The 22,295-nt window shown below is 35.3% G+C and overlaps 1 protein-coding gene across 1 annotated transcript in view; it reads right to left on the bottom strand.

Moving 5' to 3' along the window:
- LOC136026225 (prostamide/prostaglandin F synthase-like) overlaps positions 1–22,295 on the bottom strand; it is a 49,323-nt gene that overhangs the window by 26,620 nt on the left and 408 nt on the right. The window contains exon 2 of the mRNA XM_065702562.1: positions 6,136–6,343. The gene's annotated coding sequence lies outside the window, so the exon portion shown is untranslated. The remainder of the gene's footprint in view (positions 1–6,135; positions 6,344–22,295) is intronic.

The raw sequence follows: 22,295 nt of genomic DNA, 5'->3' as shown, positions 1-22,295 counted from the left end.
AATAAGCTAAAATAAAGGTAAAAACCAATAAAAAACTAAAAAAAAAACTGAAAAAACTAAAAAAAGGCAAAAACTACAAAAAAACTAAAAACTAATAAAAAAAGTAAAAAAGCTAAAAAACTAAATGACGACACTCAAAGAGAAAGCGACCAGGACAAAAGGAATGTTCGATTAGCAATCAACAAAGCACCGGGACACAGGGAGTATAAATGACGACCAGGACATAAGTAAAAAAAAAAATTAACAAAACTAAAAAGAAGGTAAAAACTACAAAAAAACTAAAAAGAAAAAAAAACTAAAAACTAATAAAAAAACTAAAAAATCTAAAAATCTAAATAAACTAAAAAAGAAAAAAAAAGGAAAAAAATAAAGGAGAAAAACAAAACTAAAAAACGAATGTATATACAGACCGGTACACCGGGATACAAATGACGACCGGGACACAGGGAATATAAATGACGACCGGGACACAGGGACACAACTACAACGGGGACACCGGGGGAAACAGGGGGATATAAATGACGACCGGGACAAAAAAACTAAAAAGAAAAAAAAACTAAAAACTAATAAAAAAACTAAAAAATCTAAAAATCTAAATAAGCTAAAAAAGAAAAAAAAGGAAAAAAATAAAGGAGAAAAACAAAACTAAAAAACGAATGTATATACAGACCGGGACACCGGGATACAAATGACGACCGGGACACAGGGAATATAAATGACGACCGGGACACAGGGACACAACTACAACGGGGACACCGGGGGAAACAGGGGGATGTAAATGACGACCGGGACACCGGGACAGGGAATGGTCGATTAGCAATCACCATCAACAAAGCTCAAGGGCAATCATTAGAATCATGAGGTATAGATCTGAATACAGATTATTTTCCCATGGACCATTATATGTTGCATGTTCAAGAGTCGGTAAACCTGACAATCTATTTATATGCAAAGACAATGGGACAGCAAAGAATGTTGTATATTCGCAAGTTTTACGTAGTTAAAACCATATATATATATATATATATATATATATATATATATATATATATATATATATATATATATATATATATATATATATATATATCTATATTCACAGGTGGGACATAGGGACACAACTACAATGGCGCGTAACTATTATGGCGCGTAACGACTTACGCGCGCGGGGGGGCTTGGGGGGGGGCGCAAAGCGCCCCCACCAACTAGGTGTTGGGGTGGCGCGAAGCGCCACCCCAACAGCTAGTATAATATAAATACAAAATAAAATGTAATATAAAACAATATAATTTTTTTCACTCATTGACTCAGTTCATTAGGATCCACTGCTACAGCCTTAATTTAGAACCCCAATAGTCGATAAAATTGAAGATATTCCTAAATAGATGATCCCTCAGTTTAACCTGTAGTCTTAAAGGCCAAAGTTATTAACTGACCAAAATGAAAGACATCAATATGAGACAAGTCAGGTGGGTAAACTTTCCCAATTTTACCCTAAATTAATCTTACTTATCTCATGAATACGTTAAGAAACTACAGGGGTTGTACAAGACGTACAAAAAAAATTAAAATTTATAATTATGAATAACTTCTTTGCTTCCATAAAAAAGAAAGAAAAAAAAATACAGCACTGAATTTGACAGTCCTCATAGGTCCTAAGTCCAACGCACAAGTCTTGCTTGAACTAGCTTATTATGCTTGATCTAATTTTGAACTAACTTAGAAAAGTTAGTTCTGCTTAAGGAAAGCTTTCCCGAGCAAGGCGTGATTTAGTCCCGATTTTCTAGCCTGGTGGTACAATGCGTTTGTTTCACCGAATTTTCTCTACGTTTCTCCGTTTTTAGATTGTTTTACACATACAAAGAATAAAATGCGGCATAAAATTTATTTTACGTATATCAATTATTTACTTGGGTTTCCACCATGGGCCAAAGACCACTATTTGGTAAGTAGATGAAATAAAAAAAAAACTAATTTTTTTAGCTGAAAGTAAGGAGCGACATTAAAACTTAAAACGAACAGAAATTACTCCATATATGAAATGAGTTGTCTCCTCCGCAATCCCTCGCTCTTTACGCTAAAACTTTTAATTTTTTTAAAAAGTAGAATAGTGGCAAAGAGTCAAACTTCAGAGTAAAGAGCGAGGGATTGCGGAGGGGACAACTCATTTCATATACGGAGTAATATCTGTTCGTTTTAATGTCGCTCCTTACTTTCAGCTAAAAAAATTAGTTTTTTTTATTTAATTTCTGAATTTGAATGAATGCATGTTTGGTTTTGGCTCTCCGCACATAAATTATTAAAATGAAATTTGTATATTAATTCTTTTTTTGGCTAAATGGCTTTCTCATAGTTTTGATCAGACCATTTTGAGAAATAGGGGGTGGAGAAGGAAGCCTAGTTGCCCTTGAATTTTTCGGTTACTTAAAAAGGCAACTAGGACTTTTAATTTTTAACGAACGTTTTTATTAATAAAAAATATACGTAACTTAAGAATTAACTTACGTAACAAACTTTCAAAACCTTATATTTTTATTATGTATACGAGGGGGTTTGTACCCTCGTTAATACCTCGCTCTTTACACTAAATCGTAAGTTTTGTCCCAATTCTTTAAGAATGACCCCTGAATCAGAAAGGCCGTAGAATAAATAGTTGAAATTACTAAAAATACTTTAGCATAAAGAGCAAGGTATTTATCTCCTCCTAAATACCTCGCTCTTTATGCTAAAGTATTTTTAGAACCCCTCATATGCGTAATAATCTGTGTTCGTTTTAAGTTTCAATGCTACTTCTTCCTTTCATTTGAAAAAACGTTTTCATGTTTATTTTTCATTGTTTTCTTATAGTAATGCTAGAGAATCCTGCGCCCTTGTCATTGAATTTTTCTTCCCCCATGACAGATTCCACCAAGGAAAGATCCTCCAACATAGCCCCCTCTCCTCAGCCCCACCCCCAAACAAAATAAATTCCCCCTGAAAACGTCTGTACACTTCCCAATAACCATTACTATATGTAAACACTGGTCAAAGTTTTTAACTTGCAGCCCCATCCCCCAGGGATTGTGGGGGAGTAAGTCATCCTTAAAGACATAGTTATTGTGGTTTTCGACTATGCTGAACAAAATGGCTATCTCAAAATTTTGATCCGTTGACTTTGGGAAAAAAATGAGCGTGGGAGGGGGCCTAGATGCCCTCCAATTTTTTTGGTCACTTAAAAAGGGCACTAGAACTTTTCATTTCCGTTAGAATGAGCCCTCTTGCGACATTCTAGGACCACTTGGTCGATACGATGACCCCTGGGGACAAGAAAAAAACAAAAAAAAAAAAAAACAAATAAACACGCACCCGTGATTTGTCTTCTGACAAAATTCCACATTTTTGTAGATAGGAGCTTGAAACTTCTACAGTAGGGTTCTCTGATACGCTGAATCTGATGTTGTCATTTTCGTTAAGATCCTATGACTTTTAGGGGGTGTTTTCCCCTATTTTCCTAAATAAGGCAAATTTTCTCAGGCTCGTAACTTTTGATGGGTAAGACTAAACTTGATCAAACTTATATATTTAAAATCAGCATTAAAATGCGATTCTTTTGATGTGGCTATTGATATCAAAATTCAATTTTTAAGAGTTTTGGTTACTATTGAGCCGGGTCGCTCCTTACTACAGTTCGTTACCACGAACTGTTTGATTTGGACTGATAAGCTACTTCCAGAAGTTAGTTTTATCTTTCATAACATGTATAAATTCTTCTTTTGAGCACTAGAGGCGGCTTAATAGAGGTTTATGGCAAAACATCTGCTTCACTTTCTACTTTTATTCACTGGCTGAAAATTATACTCATTTAGTTTGATATTTTCCAATATTTTATTTCGTTCTTAATTTTTCAAACAGTTCGTGGTAACGAACTATAGTAAGGAGCGACCCGGCTCAATAGTAAACGAAACTCTAAAAAACGGAATTTTGATGCTAAAAGATACATCAAAAGAATCGAATTTTCATGCTGATTTTAAATATATAAGTTTCATCAAATTTAGTCTTTGTCATCAAAAGTTACGAGCCTGAGACAATTCGCCTTACTTTGGAAAATAGGGGGAAACCCCCATAAAAGTCATAGAATCTTAACGAAAATCACACCATTGCATTCAGCGTATCAAAGAACCCTGTAGAAAAAACTTCAAGCTCCAATCTACAAAAATGTGGAATTTCGTATTTTTTGCGAGAAGACAGATCACGGGTGAGTGTTTGTTTTTTTATTTTGCTTTTTTCTCCAGGGGTCATCGTGTTGACCAAGTGGTCCTAGAATATCACAAGAGGGCTCATTCTAACGGAAATGAAAAGTTCTAGTCCCCTTTTTAAGTGACCAAAAAAATTGGAAGGCACCTAGGCCCCCTCCCATGCTCATTTTTTCCCAAAGTCAACGGATCAAAATTTTGAGATAGCCGTTTTGTTCTGCATAGTCGAAAACATTAATAACTATGTCTTTGGAGATAACCTAATTCCCTACAGTCCCTGGGGGAGGGGCTGCAAGTTACAAACTTTGACAAATGTTTACATACAGTAATGGTTATTGGGAAGTGTACAGGTTGTTCGGTTTTTGGTTTGGGGGTGGGGTCGAGGGGAGGGGGCTATGTGGGAGGATCTTTCGTTGGAGGAATGTCATGGGGGGAAGAGAAATTCAATGAAAAGGGCGCAGGATTTTCTAACATTACTATAAAAAAACAATGAAAAAATAATCATGAATAAGTTTTTTCAATTGAAAGTAAGGAGTAGCATTAAAACTTAAAACGAACAGAGATTATTACGTATATGAAGGGTTCTAAAAATACTTTAGCATAAAGAGCGAGGTATATAGGAGGAGATAAATACTTCGCTCTTTATGCCAAAGTATTTTTAGTAATTTCAACTATTTATTCTACGGCGTTTCTGAATCAGGGGTCATTCTTAAAGAATTGGGACAAAACTTAAGATTTAGTGTAAAGAGCGAGGTATTAACGAGGGGACAAACCCCCTCATATACATAATAAAATATAAAAATATGAAATTTGTTACGTAAGTTAATTCTTAAGTTACATATATTTTTTACTAATAAAAACGTCCGTTAAAAATTAAAAGCTCTAGTTGCCTTTTTAAGTAACCGAAAAATTGGAGGGCAACTAGGCCTCCTTCACCACCCCTTATTTTCCCAAAATCGTCTGATCAAAACTAAGAGAAAGCCATTTAGCCAAAAAAAGAATTAATATGCAATTTCATTTTAATAATTTATGTGCGGAGAACCAAAATCAAACATGCATTAATTCAAGAACGTTCAGAAATTAAATAAAAAAAACTAGTTTTTTTAACTGAAAGTAAGGAACGACATTAAAACTTAAAACGAACAGAGATTACTCCGTATATGAAATGGGTTGTCCCCTCCGCAATCCCTCGCTCTTTACGCTAAAGTTTGACTCTTTGCCACAGTTCTACTTTTTAAAACAATTAAAAACTGTATCGCAAAGTGCGAGGGATTGCGAAGGGGATAACCCATTTCATATACGGAGTAATTTCTGTTCGTTTTAAGTTTTAATGTCGCTCCTTACTTTCAGTTAGAAAAACTAGTTGTTTTTTTTTTTATTTAATGCGTGTAAGACTGAATATTTTATTAAACAGTAACAATTAACAAAAAAACAGAAGGGCTTAAATGACTAATATGACATACCACAAGCAGATAAAACAAAACGAAAAAAAATTAGAAAAATGAGTTTAGCATTTCCAATAAGACTGTGAAAAATAGCAAAAACAAACCTTTTTTTTTCAATAATAAAAAACAAACACCTGGAAGTCTTTATCAACAAAAAAAACTAACTAAATTGAACAAAACATAAAGAAAAGGGAAAAAAGTGATTTAACATATTAATCATTATTAATCTGTAGTTTTTCATTGTTTGTGCTATCTTTTTACTTTTTCTTCATATTTTTTTTTAAGTTTAGTAAAGGCTTCTGGACATGAAGTCAAAATATTCAGACTTCTACTATTATTAGTATTAAAAGGATTTTTTTTTACTGTCTTAATTGAATATAATATCTGTTTTTCTATATTTTCATTTCAATTTATTTGTAAGCGGAAAGTCAGTGTGGTCTAAGAAATTGTGAACATACCATCACCACTGAAAAATTTCCCATTGGCAAATTCTTCAATACCAAGATCTTCAAGACCAACAGCTGCAAGCCGTACATTTGCTGCCTGCAGTTGGGGCGCAACTGAGGAAATCTCTCGCGCCGCCAACCGGCAGAAAGGTCATCCAAATCTCCTCAAAAAAATGACCACTGTAGTCTTTTCTTCCCATAATGATCCAAGTTTGACTTGCTGAAAAAAATTGAGCAAATTAAAACTATAAATACAATTTTTAACCTGAAGATGTCCAGGTCCTTATTCTCTTGCCAATGCTTTCATACCAGTTAAGACAACAAGTGGAATAAATTTAAGGTAATGTACCAGTTACCAGCATATATGTACTTGTACTTAAGTAAAAACTCTAGGGTGTACTTATTACTTGATACTTAAGTAAGATTACGAAATACTTATTACTTAAGATACTTTTAATGTACTTGGTTTTTCAAATACTTTACCTTTGACACGAAAATTTTGTGTGTGTGTTTTTGGCAATGTACAAGAAAACATCACCTTTAGATTTAGAGCAAACTCAGATACAGCTTTTTTGTGTCCGTGCTTTGGCAATGTACAAGAAACATCATCCTTTAGATTTAGAGTAAACTCAGATATAGCTCCATGCCCTATTTTTGGAAATGAAATAAGGTATTTGTTTTTGACGAAAAAAATTATAGTATGATTAACACTTGGTCTAATTTTTGTTTAAAAGTTATATAACAAAGAAAATTGAAATTGATTCACAGTTCACTGGTCAACAGTGAGCAAAAATCCCTTGTTTTGTGCTAAATGTTGCATACTGTAGTCCATTTGGGCTTATATTTCTGACATTAGTGTTTAAGTTTAGTCATCTCGTCAACTGAACCAGATTTCTACCATTTCATCATCTTCAGGACCATATTATTGGTAAAACTACTGAAGCTATGAATCTTTGCCCATCTAAATGTTGTTTGCAATAAACAAGTCCAGGCAATTCTAGCTGGATCCAATACAATGATATTTTGTCAAATTCGTTCCAGCAAATTCAGGTATTCAGACGAATCTGACTTCAGATTTGTCACTCCATTCGTAAGTTATAGGCCCTACTAAATTAAAGGAAAACTCAACTTTCTTTAGACTTGAAACCTTCTCCCCCTCGCCCTATTTGAGATAGGGTTTGTGATACCAGAACTTGATATGAGCCCATATCTTAGGCATCTTTGGTCTAGTTTTCATTCGGATCCGTTACTCCATTTGCAAGTTATACCAAATTAAACTGAAAACTTAAATTTTTCAGGAATTAAAACCCAGTCCCCTTTGTTAAATTTGAACTAGGGTCTTTATCTCAAACTTGATATGTGTCATGGTCTTAGACCTTTTTGGTTCAATTTTCATTCAGATCCATCACTCCAGTCGCAAGTTACTCTGAATTAAACGAAAAACTGTTTTTAGCAGGTAAAGCCCTCTCCCCCCTGTTTTATTTGAGCTAGGGTCTTCATCTTTCAACTTGATGTATCTCATGATCCTTGGCACCAAATCTGGCCATCAAAATTGTCATCCAAATCCAACCAGCGTTTCTCCCCCTATACGTGATTACATAGACGGAAGGACAGACAGACAGACGGACGGATGGATTTTGCAACGTCTTAGGTAGCCATGTTGGCTAATAGGATCCAAAAAAAGGAAAACAATGGCAAATCATCATCCAGGTATCATCACCTATTTGGATAGTGGAAAATATCCATCAAGATAGGTTTTGGAGATCTGTCTGTCTGTCTGCCCGTCTGTGCAACCGAGTATAGTGGGAGAACCGCCCGTCAGATTTCTATTGAAATTGAACTATTTGGATTTAAAATTGAGCTTAATTAGGGTGATGGGGCTTTAAGTGTTAAAAAAAATTCAAGTTTTTTATTTATTTCACTATGACTTGCATATGGAGATGAATTTCGATGAAAAATGAATAAAGATGCCTAATGCATTGAGTTCTGGGATGGAGACCAAAGCTTAATCAAAAGTTGAGTTTTTCATTTAATTCAGTGTAGCTTGCGAGAGATTGATGGATGTCAGTGAAGCTTTTGGTTTAATTTAGTATAACTTGCGAATGGAGCAACATTTCCAAATGAAAGCTAAACCAAAGATGACTAGGATCAGGGCTCATATCGGATCGACAAGAAATATAATAATAATCCTATATAGAAATCATATAGGATCAGGGCTCGGATCGGGAAACTCTGATATCACAAGCCCTATCTAAAATAGGGCGAGGGGGAGGGTTTCAAGTTTTAAGAAAGTCGAGTTTTCCTTCAGTTTAGTAGGGCCTATAACTACTTCCACCCATGGCTTGCCCAAAGCCTGGAAATACCCTTTTCCAAAATAAGTCAGACTGAAGCCAACCTTCAACCAAATATTCCATTCCAAGAGAAAAATTACTTTGTATGGCACTTGGTATTTACCAAGTGACATACAGTAATCGCAAATTCTGCAGGTCTGTCGGTCTGTCAGTCCCAGTCTTGCTAGTTTAGGCGCTTCCAGATAAGCTCGGACGATGAAATTTGGCAGGCGTATCAGGGACCAGACCAGATTAAATTTGAAATAGTTGTTTCCCCGATTCGACCATCTGGGGGGGGGGAGTGGGAGGAAGGTTAATTTGGAAAAATTAGATCGAATCTTGATTAAATTTGATATTTAGGATGATATCATGTCTCAGAGCTCTTACTTTAAATTCCGACCGGATCAGTTGACATTGGATGGGGAAACCTAAAATCTTAGAGGAAAATGCTTAGAGTGGAGGGATCGGGATGAAACTTAGTGGGAAAAATAAGCACAAGTCCTGAATACGTAATTGACATAAACAGAACGAATTTACTCCCTTTTGGGGAGTTGGGGGGAGGGTAAATTCTAAAAAATTAGAAAAAATGAGGTATTTTTAACTTACGAGGGAATGATCGGATCTTGAATTTCATCGGATGAAATTTCATATTAGATGGGCCTCGTAACTCAGATCTCATGTTTAAATCCCGACCGGATCCAGTGTCATTGGGGGGATTTGGAGGGGGAACTGGAAATCTTGTAAAACGCTTAGAGTGGAGTGATCAGGATGAAACTTGGTGGGAAGAATAAGCAGAAGTCCTAGATATTTTGATTAACATAACCGAAATGAATTCGCTCTCTTTGGGGGAGTTGGAGGGGGTGTTAATTCGGAAAAAACACAAAAATTTAGGTGTTTATAACTTAAGAGTGGATGACCGTTCGTGAGGTATTTTGAATTTGATATTAAGAAGGAACTCATGTCTCAGATCTCTTGTTTTTAACCCCGACCAGTTCTGGTGACATTGGGTGAGAGTTGGAGGGGGAAACCGGAAATCATAGAAAACGTTTAGAGTGGAGAGATTGGGATGAAACTCGGTGGGTAGAATAAACAAATATTGTAGATACGTGATTGACGAAACCGGACTGGATCCACTCTCTTTGGGGTAGTTAGGGGGGTCCACTGCTTTGGGGAGGTCGGTACTTCTGGACGTGCTAGGACAATGAAAATTGGTAGGCGTGTCAGGGACTTGCACAAATTGACTTGATAAAGTATATTTCCCCGATTCAACCATCTGGGGGGCTGAAGGGAGAGAAAAAAATTAGAAAAATGAGGTATTTTTAACTTGTGAGTGGATGATCGGATCTTAATGAATTTTGATATTTAAAATGACTTTGAGTCTCAGTGCTCTTATTTTAAATACCGACCAACAATAAGCCTCTGATTTTTCTTTTAAATTAATGTATTGATTCTTACAATTTTGCTAGAGCTCATGTCATATGAGCTCTTGGCTCTTACGACCTCGTCACAAGTGCCATATGAGCTCTTAGCTCTTGTTCTATTCCTTCTTTCACAGAAGATTTTCAACTTAGTCTCATGGTTTTTGAAACTTCATGGTGTGAAAACTACTGCTAGAAATAGATACGTTGCAACTTCTGCCGTATTGTCTTCTAGTATATTTAAATGTGTGCTTGCATCGTGCCTGCGTCCCCTTAAGAGTTCTTTTTCTTACGGTAATATTGGTTTGTCTTCTGTTGCATATGCAGACGACCTTCTTATTGTTGCCCGGACTCGCCGTGGATTGCTTTCCAATTTTACTATATTAATCAATGAGCTATCTAATTGGACTGTCAGTTAATGCGTCTAAATTCGAGTTTATTTGTTTCAACAGCCCTTATGCTGTCGCTCCATTCGTTGCTGGGACTGCAATTCTGACATGTTCTTCTTTAGTTAGTTGGCTTTGTCTGTGTTTCGGTCCAACACTTTCCACTCCCTTTTCATCCCCAGTGAATCAAGCCGTGAAAAACCTACTCGTCACTTACGGAAAAATATCCCCAAACAAAAGCCGTTACAAAGGCAAAGGTTTGTGCATGATTTATAACGCTCATTGCGCCCCTGTAGTTTTGTTTTTATCAGGCATGGCTCATCTTTTTCGTAAGAAAAATCCCAATATTCTGCGTGCGGCTTATTTCAGATATTGCAAAATCCTAATCCAGCTTCCTAGATGGCACCAAAACAGAAAAATAATTGCTCGATTTGATTTAATAGATATGTCTTCTTGGATTCGGTCTTCCATTGATGATTTATGTAAAAAGACTATCTACTTTATTCACTTTTACGACCCTCTGCAGCCTTTTTCCCATATTGATACTGGTTAGTCCATGTTGTCTTTTGTTAGTTTGAATTTTTTTTTGTTTATCGTTTTTGTTTTTGTTTATTTATAATACTCCGTACTCTGTGTTTTTTTTATAACTTTTACGGATAATAAAGTTCATTTATCGATTCATTCATTCATTCTGCAGTTTGACCAGCCGTATGGAATGCGTGTGAATCAGCGGGCTTGCTGCAGGCCCGTGATTTTATAATATATGTTTGTAGGGAGTTTTACCGACCATCTGAATTGACTACACACCATACGGCTTGCTTGAGTGAAAACCAGCCAAAGGATATAGATGCCATACATTTTCATAGCGTGTCTGAAATTTAACTTGAAAACTTGAGGCAGTTTCCTTGTAAAGGTGCCGAGGGCGAGACATGCCATCAATTGATTTTTTATTTTTGATTATTCAGCTTTAATTTCTCTTATTAAAAAAGTCTGCAACTGACTCACTTGGCTCCTTACTTTTAAATTTGAGTTTTTTTGTTGCGAAGGTTTTTACTTATTGAATCAGAGAATGAACTACTTTATTACCTTTTATCTGTTTTAAAGCCAATCCAAAGTTTGTTTTTCTATTTTCAATATTTTTTCCACCATTCCGACAAGTTTCAGAATAACCCTGTATTTTTTCAACCGTGCCAGATTTGACTGAACACTAATCGCCAGGAGTTCAACTCTATGTGCACTGTATTAATCCTGTCATGTGATCTATCTGATCCAATCAGAAGTTTTTTGACTGCACTTAATTGTTTTGATAGTCTTTTTCTTTCAAGCAGTTGTGTTGAAAATTGGTTCAGATTATTTTTTGGACTTCGTTGGGTGTGTACCAGCCAAACAATGGAAAACAATACTTTCAATATTCTTTCCATCATTCCCACGTGTTTCAGAATAACCCTGTATTTTTTCAAACGTGCCAGATTTGATTGAACACTAATCGCCAGAAGTTCAACTCTGTGTACACTGTGTTAATCTTGTCATGTGATATGTCTGATCCAATCAAGAGTTTTTTGACTGCACTTAAATATTTTGATAGTCTTTTCCTTTCAAGCCGTTGTGTTGAAAATTGATTAAGGTTATTTTCTTGGACTTCATTGGGTGTGTCCTAGCCGAACAAGGGAAACGGTTAAAAACGATAAAACGGAAATTCTGGATCTTGATTAAGATTTCCAAGAGACGAATGACAGGGGACATTTTATAGGCAAGGGAAGGGGCTAAGAAGCCTTCAGAATGGCTTTAAAAAAAGGTAGCATGGGCTTTATATCAGAAATATCATATATATATATATATATATATATATATATATATATATATATATATATATATATATATATATATATATATATATATATATATATATATATATATATATATATATATATGTATATATATATATACTAGCTGTTGGGGTGGCGCTTCACGCCACCCCAACACCTAGTTGGTGGGGCGCTTCGCGCCCCCCCAAGCCCCCCGCGCGCGTAAGTCGTTACGCGCCATTGTAGTTGTGTCCCTGTGTCCCACCTGTGAATATAGATAGATTTATATATGTGTTTCAAACTACGTAAAAATTGCGAATAAACAACATTCTTGGCTTTCCCATTGTCTGTGCATATACAAAGCCGTATGTACTAATAATGACGTCATATGCAAACGCTCTTTTTACAAACAAACAAACATGCACCCACACAACTCGTTTTTATATATATAGATAGATAGATAGATACAATACAAATTAACTGCGTAAAACTTGCGAATATACAACATTCTTCGCTGTCCAATTGTCGCCGCATATAAATACATTGTCAGGTTTACCGACCCTCGAACATGCAACGTAAAATTGTCCATGGGAAAAACAGTCAGTATTAAGATCTATACCACATTTTTCTAATGATTGACCTTGAGCTTTGTTAATGGTGATTGCAAATACTAATCGAATTGGAAATTGCAATCTTTTAAATTGAAAAAGCAGAAACGTTGGAATCATGGGAATGCGAGGAATAAGAACAGCCTCACCCTCATAAGGCCCTGTCAAGATTGTGGCCTCTATTAGGTTTTCCATTGTTTTTTTTTACGGCAAGTCGCGTGCCATTGCAAAGCTTTGGTGGGTTGATATTTCTTAAAAGTATTATTGGTACGCCTATTTTTAGTTGTAGCACGTGTGGTGGAAACCCTGAAGGATCTATGGAATTTAAAAATTCAGATGGATAATTAACCGCTTCATTTGGTTCCAAAACTGTGTCAACTGACTTGTAAAGGACTGCCTGGTCTCGAATCTTGGTCAAAACAATATTGTTGATTTCGTGGACGTCTATATTTTTGGGTGCGAGAATCGCTCTTTCACTTAGCCATTTATTATTTTTATAATTTTTTAGAATATTCGGAAATACTTTTTCAATCAATTCATTTTTGGACGTCACTAAATTACAGAAATCAGCAGGTAGTTGTATACGTCCTGAAATTGAGTCTACTGTTTGACCAGAGTCATCGTTTTGCAATCGGACACGCATATTTGTAGTTAATTTTAATATTTTTACGTGTGCCCATAAATTGGAATTTTTTAGGCAAGCATTCATTTCGTCTGCAGGAGTTAAACTACGTAAAAATTGCGAATATACAACATTCTTGGCTTTCCCATTCTCTCTGCATATACAAAGCCGTATGTACTAATAATGACATCATATGCAAACGCTCTTTTTACAAACAAACAAACATGCATAAACACAACTCGTTTTTATATAGATAGATAGATAGATAGATAGATACAATACAAATTAACTGCGTAAAACTTGCGAATATACAACATTCTTCGCTGTCCAATTGTCGCTACATATAAATAGATTGTCAGGTTTACCGACCCTCGAACATGCAACGTACAATTGTCCACGGGAAAAACAATCAGTATTAAGATCTATACCACATGTTTCTAATGATTGACCTTGAGCTTTGTTAATGGTGATTGCAAATGCTAATCGAATTGGGAATTGCAATCTTTTAAATTGAAAAGGCAGATCCGTTGGAATCATGGGAATGCGAGGAATAAGAACAGCCTCACCCTCAAAAGGCCCTGTCAAGATTGTGGCCTCTATTAGGTTTTCCATTGTTTTTTTTATGGCAAGTCGAGTGCCATTGCAAAGCTTTGGTGGGTTGATATTTCTTAAAAGTATTATTGGTACGCCTATTTTTAGTTGTAGCACGTGTGGTGGAAACCCTGAAAGATCTATCGAATTTAAAAATTCAGATGGATAATTAACTGCTTCATTTGGTTCCAAAACTGTGTCGACTGACTTGTAAAGGACTGCCTGGTCTCGAATCTTGGTCAAAACAATATTGTTGATTTCGTGGACGTCTATATTTTTGGGTGCGAGAATCGCTCTTTCACTTAGCCATTTATTATTTTTATAATTTTTTAGAATATTCGGAAATACTTTTTCAATCAATTCATTTTTGGACGTCACTAAATTACAGAAATCAGCAGGTAGTTGTATACGTCCTGAAATTGAGTCTACTGGGAGCTTTCCGTTTCCAATTGTCAGCAATTGATCTGAAAATGTTTGACCAGAGTCATCGTTTTGCAATCGGACACGCATATTTGTAGTTAATTTTAATATTTTTACGTGTGCCCATAAATTAGAATTTTTCAGGCAAGCATTCATTCGTCTTCAATGGCTCTGGTGGTGCAGCCAATAGAGGAAGTTTAACTTTTCCTGAGGCGCAACACATTCCCATTGTTTCACCATTGAATTTCAAGGCCTTGCAATAGGGACAAATTTTAGACATTGTCCCGATTTGAACACATCTACTCAAGCTATAATCATCGACTGGGTTGTACCTGAATGCCAGGCGATAACTTTCAGGTTGCTCTGATTCCTCGGCACGCTTTCTTTTCTTACTTTCTCTATCAGCAGCAAGCCTGATTTCTTGCTGTTCTTGTGATTCCTCGGCACGCTTTCTTTTCTTACTTTCTCTATCAGCAGCAAGCCTGATTTCTTGCTGTTCTTGTAATTCCTCGGCACGCCTTCTTTTTTCACTTTCTCTTTTAGCAGCAAGTCTGCTTCCGCGTTGCTCTGGTAGTTCCTCGGCACGCTTTCTGTTCTTTTTTTCTCTATCAGCCTCAAGCCTGTTTCCTTGCTGTTCTTTTGATTCCTCGGCACGCTTTCTGTTCTTTCTTTCTCTATCAGCCTCAAGCCTGTTTCCTTGCTGTTCTTTTGATTCCTCGGCACGCTTTCTGTTCTTTCTTTCTCTATCAGCCTCAAGCCTGTTTCCTTGCTGTTCTTTTAATTCCTCGGCACGCTTTCTTTTCTGACTTCCTCTATCAGCAGCAAGTTTTTTGGCATAGACTCTTTGAGCATCTTCATCGGCTTTTGCCATGGTAAGTTCATCAGTCATTGTAAACTTAAACATTAATAGATTTCTACGTGAACATATGTCTTAAATATCTTGAATGACGTCACCGTCAAAGCAAATGACGACAACTAATTTCATGACGTCAGTCAACACAGAAACATGACGTCACCTGATCCACAGACAGACAACTTATTTATATATATATATATATATATATATATATATATATATATATATATATATATATATATATATATATATATATATATAGAATAAATACTTGAAGTAGTACTTGAAGTTTTACTTAAGTACAATTTTGGCAAGTACTTGATATTTGATACTTAAGTAAGAATTCGGAAGGTACTTATTACTTGATATTTAAGTAAAAAAACAATGAGTAGTTAATACTTGATACTTAAGTAAAAATTTGGAGTACTTGTTGCAGCACTGGTGTGTACATATATATACATATATAGTACCAGGAGCATGGAAGCTTCACCACTGAGCCCTGGCACTTGACATGCAACAGGCTTCTACATATAGATTCTTATTGTTGCTTGTTTTCTAACTGCAAACAATATGAGCCTTTTTTGATGTCACAACGTCACTACAAGTTTGATACAGCCTCCCTTGGAAAAATACGAATTTTCTTAAAGTTGTGACCTATCTAGATCGTTTTTGTGCTAAGAAATGACAATTTTCCAGATTTAGGAGGACAAAAAAAAACTATGTAGCTGGTTTTGAGATTGAGCCTGTGCAAGGCTACATGACAGACTTCTATATACCAGTTAAGGAAAAAAACCTAAGGAGCCAATTTTGAAGTTGGGCTCCAGCACTTGGCATGTTACTACTCTTTCCACAGGGAAATAGAGGGTTCCCAAAGGAGCACGTGGGACATTGAATGGTCCTAATGACTTGTAATAAACAGTAGAATTGTCACTACAATTCTCTTATCTGATGCATTTACACAGTTTTGCGGAAAAATCAAATTATTGAATACCTTCAATAATGGAGGATGAAAGTGTGCCTCTTTTTACATGTTGTCTGTCAGCTATGGTATTACTTGTTCTTTATTGTTGACTGAACATTTCTTTATATCAACTTTCCAAACCTATTTAATCATTCAAATCCTTTTGAAAAGCAGCTATCTAAGGCCTAGGATTTCTTTTTTTCTTTTTTAGGTTTTTGAATCGTTGTAATCCCTTGTTAGGTATAGGTTGTTTATTTGTCCTCTAGGCATTATGAAACTACTTAAAACGCCTCTTGTAAATAGACTAGATAAACTTGGTATCAAACAGTTCGTGGTAACAAACTGTAGTAAGGAGCGACCCGGCTCAATAGTAACAAAAACTCTAAAAAATTGAATTTTGATACCAATACCTACATCAAAAGAATCGCATTTTAATGCTGATTTTAAATATATAAGTTTCATCAAGTTTAGTCTTACTCATCAAAAGTTATGAGCCTGAGAAAATTTGCGTTATTTTAGAAAATAGGGGGAAAACCCCCCTAGAAGTCATAGAATCTTAACGAAAATCACACCATCAGATTCAACGTATCAGAGAACCCTACTGTAGAAACTTCAAGCTCCTATCTACAAAAATGTGGAATTTTGTATTTTTTGCCAGAAGGCAGATCACGGATGCGTGTTTATTTGTTTATTTGTTTTTTTTTTCCCAGGGGTGATCGTATCGACCCAGTTGTCATAGAATGTTGCAAGAGGGCTCATTCTAATGGAAACGAAAAGTTCTAGTGCCCTTTTTAAGTGACCATAAAAAATTAGAAGGCACCTAGGCCCCCTCCCACGCTAATTATTTTACCAAAGTCAACGGATCAAGATTCTGAGATAGCCATTTTATTCAACGTAGTCGAAAAACCTTAAAACTATGTCTTTGGGGACGATTTACTCCCCCACAGTCCCTGTGGGAGGGGCAACAAGTTACAAACTTTGACCAGTGCTTACATATAGTAATGGTTATTGGGGGGATGTCCCTATGTCCCGGTCGTCATTTGTGTCCCAATGTCCCAGTGTGTAATTTCGTCAATCAACAAACATGACGTCAGTCGACACACAAACATGACGTCACTCAACACACACACACACACACACACACACGCACACGCACACGCACACGTACACGTACACGCACACACGCACACGTACACGCACACACGCACACACGCACACACACGCACACACACGCACAGACACGCACACACACGCACACACACGCACACACACGCACACACACGCACACACACGCATATATATATATATATATATATATATATATATATATATATATATATATATATATATATATATATATATATAAATGTCTTCTATGCATTTCTATCTCTTTGTTCTGTTTTTCTTGTTATACAGAGTGGTCAGAAGTGCCAAGGCAAAAAACTATGCAGAAAATATTAAATATCATTTTTTTTTTTTATAGATGGTAAACAGCTTCTTTTTTGTATGGCAGGGTGGTTTTGTAACATTCTATTTTTTTAACAATATTTTTATACCATTTCAGTTTCAGCTTAATCTACTGAGAAAACATAGTATTATCTTGTCAAAAACAAGCAATAACTTATAGTTTAATTGAAAATTTGTCACTTTTAGGAAATCAAAAGGTGCTTAAATTTGAATCTGCAGCAGAAGCAATTATTATATTTGTAAAAAACATTAATAAGGCATCAAGTGGTAGCCTGTGTTCACTTTATTGGTAAGTCAGTTATTTACACTGTCATAATTTTACCATTCATATTGACCTATGAATAAGGTGAATACACTGCTCAATGCTTTTATAAACTCTTTCCAAATACAATAATTGCTTTACTTAAAAATTTGATTTTAAGCCCTTAACAGACCCTCACAGTTGATTCCCTTTTCTTTTATTTTGATAGGATGCCTACTGCTTCAGCTTCATAGGCTACTGCTGTAAACACAACAATTGTTTAAAGGAATTTACCCCTAAATTGAATTGACTGAAACCAAATCAAAAACCAGAAAATATTTTGGGAATATATACAGGCTACACAATAACTTCTTCACTTACAGAATAGTGAGTTTGTTGAATTCTCTCACTGAAGAAGCAGTTACTACCCCCAGTACAGCTGCCTTTAAAAGAGCTGTTGATGGAGAATGGTCATCAAAGCTGTGGTAAACTGAGTGGGATGCCATTGAGACATCCAACCATCATCATCACTAACCAGCAATTCTACAGGATTTAATCCTTCTTATTTTGCTGGACAATGTGATTTAAGGTAATTAAGGTATATAATTTAGGCTATATATATTTCTACATGGGGGGGGGGAATAAATTATAGTGGAGTTAGTATAACAGTTCAAAATAGGGATGAAACCTTTCAATTGACAATGAGCAGATATGAAAATTTTAATTGGATATTTTGAACATATATACAGTGCTCATCACCAGCAGTAACACTAAAAGACATCAATAAAAACAAACAAAATTTATACCCAATAAACTAATTACATATAGGTTATCGCTCATATTTTTTTCAATGTAAGAGTGGAAGCAAATCTCCTTGACTTTTTTGGTTCTGGTTCATTAGATTTATCTGACATATAAGGTGGACAGAGGTGATAGCTCTTAGGTAAGATGATATTTACTTTATTTGACCTCATTAAATTATCATAAATTGAATTCAATCCAAATTCACCTGTATCTATGTTTATGGAATTATTCTTGAATAATTTTTTTTTTAATTTGAATTGTTTCCCTGAAAATTTGCTTTAAACCTTGGTCCTTAGAAATCAAAGAAACATTTCCATACAAAATAAAATGATCTGGATGAAATGTTCTGACAGAGCTAACTTGAAATCTTCAAGCTTGAAATTTTGCTTTAAGGGACAATGTGCTTTTTTGCTTTAAGGACAATGAAATAGAATTATGATGTTGTAGTAACCTTATTTTTAAATTTTGGTTATTATGTCCCACACAAAAGCTTCCAGAAGTACATGGGATTTTATAAAACCTACTTTGTTGCTCTACAGAAGTTCAATCCTTTCAAGAATTTAAAAAACTAGCCAAAGTATTACTACTTCTTAAAGCTACCTTGTTACCATTATTTTGTAAAATTCTTTTAAGTTTTTCACTCAGCCCTGGAATCTAAGGTAAGAACCAAAAACATCTTTCTTTTCTGTTGTTTCCAGAGTATTGTTAGAAAATTTGGTAAAATTCTAGTTAATTCACTTCTTGCTATCTCAGAAAGGGTTTAGGTTAGGAAAATGAAACTTTCAGGGATGAATCTACAGATTAAAGTATGTCCTGCAAAGGTATTTTGAAGCAACTAACTACTCCTTCTCCCTCTAGAGGGCCCTGACCATTAAAAATATGTGTGTTATAAAAGCAAAACCTTGCAAAATAGATCTTCTGCTTAATTGAAGTACAAAAAAATTGTTTTCAGCATTATTAAGGGACGAAGAGACTCAGCAGAGAATTACCATCCCATAAGCATCACCTCTGCAGTTGTTAAGGTGCTTGAGATATTTGTTAATAAAGCTCAAATTGAACATCTTGAGGTCAATAATATCCTTTCCACATCACAACATGGTTTCAGATCTGGTAGATCTGTGGACACTAACCTTATCCAAACATATGAATTAGTGACTACACTGCTTGATGAGGGTTTTCCTGTTGACATGATTCTTCTTGATCTGTCCAAAGCATTTGACAAAGTTTGTCATGAATTCCTCATAATCAAATTGAGGGCTGCAGGTGTCAATGAAGGTGTTGTACAGTGGATTATGGGCTTCCTTTCTGAAAGATCACAGAGTGTCAGAGTTTTTGATTTGCAAGGAACTCCTCATTTCTCTTCTCCCACAACTGTATTAAGTGGCATGCCCCAGGGCACTATTCTTGGACCAACACTTTTCAACTTCTATATTAACAAATTACCCACCCTTCTTTCAAATCTTATTACCCTTTACACTGATGACTCAAAACTAGTTGGAAAAACGGCTACTCCATCTGACCAGCAATCAATTCAAACAGATCTTGATAGTCTAGAAAGATGGGCTAACATGTGGCTTCTGACTTTCAATGTTGACAAATGCCATGTAATTCATTTTGGCAAAAATAACAAGCATCATAAGTATTTCCTTCAAGACAACTTCCTTTCTGCTGTTTCTGATGAAAGAGATCTTGGGGTTATTGTAGATCACCAATTAAAGTTTAGCAGCCATGCTAAGTCTGTTTCATCTTCTGCAAATAAAACCCTCTGTATCATAAAAAGAACCATCTCCAGCCAACACCCTAGAGTTCTTATGAAGTTATATAAGGCGCTTGTACATCCATGCCTGAAGGTTGGAATGTCATTGGCAGCTCCTTTTATCAAAAAAGATATGAAGTTGCTTGAGGATGTCCAGCATCATGCCACTAAGATGGTTACCAACATGAATAAATTTCCATACAAAGAAAGACTACATCATTTAAAGCTGCCAACAGTGACATACCAACGGAAAAAGGGTCTCTAAAAATACCCTTCCTGGTCTCTTTGCACAGCCCTTGCATTCTGGTACTAGAGGACATTCTTTGAAGCTCTCTATGCAGTGTTCCATGAGTAGACATAGAAGCTACTTCTTCAGCCAAAGAATCATCAATATGTGGAACCAGCTCACTGAAGAAACAGTTTCTGCTACTTCAATTGACATGTTCAAGTCCCACCTTGATAGGGAATGGCTCTGCCAGGAGTTCCTTTACAATTGGGAAGCTGCAGAATCCTCCACAAGAGTCTAATCTAACAGCCACAATCTACACCAAATGAATTTTTTTTTTCTCATGGAGCATCACAAGGATGGATAATCCTTATATCGCTCCAAGCTGCAATTTAAGGTATTTAAGGGTATTATAACTTTGCTAAATTCCTTTTTATAAGGGTTTTAAAGATATGCAAATACATTTCCTAAATTTTTTTAATAAAAAACCATTGATATGGCTCAAAACTCTACTCAAATAACAGGAATTACATTTTCAGAACTAAATGCAGAGAAACAGCAACTAGTAACAGAAAATTCAGGTAAAATATTGTTTTGTAAAAATTTCAATAGGTATATAGACTTGTCATGTAGGCAAATTTCAGGGCCCTCTAGAGGGACAAGGAGTGGAGGTAGGTACTTTAAAATACCTTCTTAGGACATACTTTAGCCTGAAGACCCATCCCTGAAAGTTTCATTTTCCTAACCTAAACCCTTTCTAAGATATCAAGAAGTCAATTAACTAGAATTTTACTGAGAATTCAAGAAATTTTTCCTTCTTTTTGAAAAAGCCTGGTCAATTAACCAGCCTGGATAATGGTTCCTTATTAAAATTTCTTTTAACAATAATTCCTCCTCAATGAACTTTGGAGAACAAATTCTAAAAATGTAGTTGGTTAAGGATATGATTAAATTAATTTTTATTTGGTGAGCATGAGTGGAGAAGGAAAACAAAAACCTATTATTGTTAGTAGGTTTTCTATAAATATTAAAATCTACACTATTTTCATTTTTTAAAAGAAGAAAATCCAGAAATGAAAGTAAATGGTTTACCCATGGGTGCCTCTTTAAGTCCTTTATTAGCAAATTATTTTGTAGAAAATATTGAAACAATAGCATTAGATTCATATTTTTTTTTAACACAAATTTTAAGAAAAATATAGGTGATTTAAGATAAGAGGTGATTTAAAATTTACAATAGAATTAAAAGAGAATAAGAAACTTCCATTTCTGGATGTACTTTTTTATATCTCTACTTCCATATATCTTTCCCAAAATTTGTGTTTTAAAAAATATGAATCTAATCCTATTGTTTTAATATTTTCTACAAAACAATTTTGTTAATAAAGGACAAAGGGGCCCCAATGAGTAGACAATTTACTTTTGTTTCTGGCTGGCCTTCTTTTAAAAAATAAAAATAGTCTGGCTTTTAAAATTAACAGAAAACCTACTAACATACTTATGTCATGGACAGGCATTGTGGTCTTTGAAGTTATCTATATAGTGGAGCTGAGGTTGAAAAGTAGGCTATAATTAAAACTACTCTCCTATATTAAAGTAACAATAGTCATTTATAACCCTTTTATTTAGATAGCAATTAGGTTAAAACGTACCATCTCAGAAGGTCTTTAAAGGGCTTAGA

The sequence above is a fragment of the Artemia franciscana genome, chromosome 4 (assembly GCF_032884065.1).
Source record: "Artemia franciscana chromosome 4, ASM3288406v1, whole genome shotgun sequence".
NCBI classification, from domain to species: Eukaryota; Metazoa; Arthropoda; class Branchiopoda; order Anostraca; family Artemiidae; genus Artemia; species Artemia franciscana.
This window is presented reverse-complemented; position numbering and strand designations above follow the sequence as displayed.